The sequence below is a fragment of the Nicotiana attenuata genome, unplaced genomic scaffold (genome assembly GCF_001879085.1).
Source record: "Nicotiana attenuata strain UT unplaced genomic scaffold, NIATTr2, whole genome shotgun sequence".
NCBI classification, from domain to species: Eukaryota; Viridiplantae; Streptophyta; class Magnoliopsida; order Solanales; family Solanaceae; genus Nicotiana; species Nicotiana attenuata.
Genome location: NW_017675323.1, coordinates 1 through 4,801, shown reverse-complemented (window position 1 = coordinate 4,801; position 4,801 = coordinate 1). Strand labels below are relative to the sequence as shown.

The 4,801-nt window shown below is 34.8% G+C and overlaps 1 non-coding gene across 1 annotated transcript; it reads right to left on the bottom strand.

The window, feature by feature from the left end:
• Positions 1 to 482: 482 nt before the first annotated feature.
• TRNAR-UCU lies at positions 483 to 554 on the bottom strand. Its single transcript has one exon. It is a non-coding gene; the product is annotated as a tRNA-Arg (tRNA).
• Positions 555 to 4,801: the final 4,247 nt, after the last annotated feature.

Sequence of the window (4,801 nt, the reverse complement as noted above, 5' to 3'; positions counted from 1 at the left end):
CAAAAAATCAAAAAATGATGATGATCATTTTTACATAGTTAGATAATTAGCTTGATTTTACAATTTGAATTGATTTAGGAATTTAGTTTAGGTTTTTAATTAATTAAAGAAAGAAAAAAGAACAACAAAAAGAAAGGAAGTTGGAAAAGGCTGATTCTGAATTGAATTGGGCCAAACATTTTAGAAGCCCAAATTTCCCTCAACCTAGCCCAAACCAGGTCGACCCGACCCGACCCAACACCCAAATCTTTGTTATTTTAATACCTAGACCTAGACCCCTAAGGGAGAGAGAGGAGAACGCCAAAAATCTGAGGAGCGCCGCAACAGTGCAAGAGGAGCCCCCCCCCCCCCCCTGAATCTCCTTCTTCTTNACTTTTGTCTTAATCTTAATAAAAAAAAGGAATCAAGCGTCTTGGATTCAAATATTCAAACAGTCTTTCTTGCTATCGAAATCTAAAAAATATATATATATGGAAATAAATTGCGTCCAATAGGATTTGAACCTATACCAAAGGTTTAGAAGACCTCTGTCCTATCCATTAGACAATGGACGCTTTTCATTCTGATTTTTTTTCGTATTTTAACTTTTTGTTTGAAAAAAGAAAACAGAAAGAATCGGATGTGAAAGAATTTTTGGAATTGTATATTCAATGATGTACTAATACTAATAAACTAAATTTGATTTAATGAATAGATTAAAATATTTAGAATAAATAGATATAGAGCGGGTAGCGGGAATCGAACCCGCATCGTTAGCTTGGAAGGCTAGGGGTTATAGTCGACGTCGATTCATTATTTTTAACGTCTCTAATTCAAAACCGAACATGAAACTTTGGTTTCATTCGGCTCCTTTATGGAGATGAGTCAATTTATAGATCTAAGATGTGAACAAAATTCGAAAAAAAAAGAATTCTACCCATAACATCTATGTCAGCTTTTGGTCTGAATACAGATAAAACGAATAGCTTTGTAGATGATCCTTCTAGAAGAGGGGGATTCTAACAACCTTTCTAGTTATTTCGTTCTCTATTTCTATTTAATAGGATCCTGAGGAAAAGGATTTTGTTTCCACCGAGCTAAAACAATATGTTGATGTCTCTAGTAAACCAAAGTCATCGTTTAATAGCTATTTTGCTTCAATTTCTTCTTTACAAATAAGAAATTGAAGATTTAGTTACGATTAGAAATCAACTTTCTATCTTCATCCATGGATCCTTTATTCATACTTATTCAATTGGAAGTATTGATCCAATTCCAAAATTATGTTTCGCAATTTCATAATCCAATTTTTCAATGTCTAAGTGACCCTTGGATACAAATCACGAGAATGTGTATTTGTTCTCGAATCTGTCATTGAGAGGAAAAGGATTTAATCCTTTTAAGAAATAAAGTTTTTGATCGGAATACGAATCAAACCGAAGGACCCTTTAACTATTTAAGGGATAATAGAACGAATCACACTTTTACCACTAAACTATACCCGCTACAATCCGATTATTGTATACAAATGCAACTTTTGTCGAACAGGGGGATTGTGGTAATCAAGATAGGATAAGATAGGGTCGTCACAGAATCATCCAAATTAGAGTGTTGATTCGTTTTTCCGTGGGGGATTCCTAATTTGATGAGATTCGGAAACGAGGGTTCATTTAAATAACTAAATTACAGAATTAAGTTCTATCTTTTCTTTTGCTGGAGGAGTTTTGATAGAGATACGGCTCGTCAAAACCACTAAAATCATAACATAAAAATGCATTGTGGAATATTCGAAAGTTATTTTGTTTTAGTGAGAGATGAAATCGAACGTGAAATGAGACTTTTATTTTGATCGAATTTTCTATTTTATATATTTTATTATTTTACTTTTGTTTTATCTTTAATTTCTTTATTGACTCGTTAGGAGCCTACTTAGGCCGCTAAGAACCATGAACCCCGTAGTTTGCTTTAGTTGAGTACAATCCTTTAACCTTAGAATTCGAGGCGTGCCATTTAGCGGAATTTTCATGGTCCTCGCAAAGTGCAAACGCGTAGTTGCATTAAGCGCGTATTTTAATAATATTACTTTCCTAAATTCGGGTGCACATTTATGTGATCCAAATCCAAATCTCAACGAAGTCGAAATGTGTTAACAATCGCGGGTGCACTGGTGCGACGTGGTTCGAGATGCATTTTCACGACGTTGCAATTCTTATAAAAAATAAAAAATAAAGCGGTTTACTAATAAAAGCACATGAGTTTGGACATGTTTTGAAATCAGATAAAATCAAATACAACAGTCGAGCGACCGTGCTAGAACCACGGAACCCGGGAATGCCTAACACCTTCTCTCGGGTTAACAGAATTCCTTACTCGGATTTCTGGTTCGCGGACTGTTAACAGAGTCATAATTTCCTCGGATCGGGATTCAACCGGTGACTTGGGACACCATTAATCTCCCAAGTGGCGACTCTGAATATTAATAATAAATCCCGTTCCGATTGTCCTTTAATTGGAAAAACTCCTTTACACCCTCACAGGTGTAGGAAAAAGGAGGTGTGACAGCTCTGGCGACTCTGCTGGGGATCGAACCCAGAATCTCTGGTTCAGGGTTCAGAATTCGAGCTTAGAATAATTGTTGTATTTTGTTATATCTGATTTTCCTACATGTTTCATGCTAAATGTGCAAAATGTTGCTTCTTACCGCTTTGATATTATCTGAACTGTATGTAAACTGTGCCGAAACCCTTCTCTTCTCACCTCCGGGGATGTGCTTACTGGTTGAGACTCCCTATTCTGTTAGTGTCAATACCCTGAAATAAGAAAGAGGCCGGACAAGTTACTAAGCCGGATGGCCTTTTGGTTCCCGGTACGTAGCCCCCTCCTCGACTCGAGTTGTCCGCTCGGGTACACAGTCTAGAACACATACCCAGGTTTTGAACCTAGAAGAACTTGACTTCATGCCGGATCCCTAGTAGGAACGCTTATTTGCATCACGTGCATATGACTTAGGGGACTCAACACAGGGGTTGGGTCCGTCTAGGACAGGTGTACGCGGAATAATGGACCATCCTGCTGCATCCTACTTGTGCATTTATCTTTATGGGACCCGCATGCTGACCGGCTTTGAATATTTGGGAAAAAGTGGAAAAACCGAAAGAGAAAATAGCAGTGAAGAGAGTTAATTTCCTATATTAGAAAAAACCAATGTCCAAGTAGTGCCGAAATTCCGAATTTTTGAGAAAATGAAAAAAAAAAAGTTCTTTTAGTTTGCCAATGGAAAAGAAAAACAAAAAGAGACCAATAAAAACAAAACAAAAAAGAGTCTTATTTTCACAAATAGTTAGATTTATCTGCCCGAACTACGCATACCTGATTCTCGTCTTTTGGGGCGTGATACGTAGGCAACCCACATAGGGTCCGGTCTTCCTAGTAAATCTTAGGTTCTTGGCTTTGCGGGGTCTTAGCCAAATTTTACACTTCTAGCCACCTTTGGCTAAATAAGTTATTTTGCAAAAATAGTCGCAACCGTGTCTTGCATGTGTCTTAAAGGGAATGTTATTGTCTCATATGGTATTGGTTGAAGTTTTCTCATACAGGTGTGGATCCACTTACTGGAGTTTGAGCAGGACAGATACCCCGGGATCACTGCATTCAGGAGTTGCCTGAGGAGTTTTGTTTTTTGTTTTTGCTTTTAAGTCTATTGTTCATTTCAGTCATTTAGTTGATGCTAGAGTCTGTCATAGTCTAGTTAAGTTTGTCGAGTCTTGTTATTATTTCGTATTTTGTATTTTTTTTAAAAAGATGTGTAGTAAATCAAAAATCGAAAAGAAAAAAAAAAGATGTTGCATTTTATATTTTCGTTAGAAGTTTTCTTTAGAATACTAATTCTAGGGATTAAAAAAAAAATCATTTGAGGTGGTTTTCCTTTATTGAATTGATATCTAGAACTCAAAAACAAAGCAAAAAAAATTGCTTTTATATTTCCTTTAGGACACTAGGACTAAAAAGCTCAAAAATGGGATTTTTCTCTTTTGATATCTCTTTAAGAGTTTTCTTTTAAGGTATTAACTTTAAAAATCCAAAAAGATTTTCTTTTGAGGTTCTTCTTTGGGAAATTAATGAAAAATGAAAATAATTATTTTCATTAGAACTTTAGGATTTTTGTACATAGAAGAAAAAAGAACATACTTTATCTTTTGTTTAAAGTTTTTTCCTTTAAGCAATTAAATTGAAATCCAAGAAATATTTTGTTTTATCTTTTTCATTGCTTGTTTCGAAATCTTGCATCAGGATATCAAATGAAAATTCAAGACACTTTTCTGTGGTTTATTCTTTAGATTTTTCTTCCTAAAACAAAAAGAATCAAAAAATATCTTTCTCTTCTAGGATATTTCCTTAATAGAGTATTTGTTTCAAAAGAAAAGAAAAAAAAAACATGCCCGTTAAGCTCGAGTTTAGAATAGGTTATAGAATATTAAGTCTAGAAAATTCAAAAAAAAAAAAAGAGATTTGCTTCTTTTTATTTCTCTTTTCTCATCAGAGTAGTCATTAAGGTAAAAAAGAAAAGAAAAAGAGAATGTCAGTTTGTTTACTTTATTCCCGTTCTTCCAGAACTATGCAAAGATCTGATTCATGCGGGGTCATGATACGTAGGCAACCTACATAGGGTTCGATCGAATCATCTTTTTATTTATTAAAAGAAAAAAAAGAAAAGGAAAAATGGAAAAAAAAAAGAAAAAAAACGAAAGAAAAAGGGACTAGAAAATCAATGGGAATGTAGAGAAATGAGAGGAAAGAAAGAGTGATAATAATAAGGGAAAGA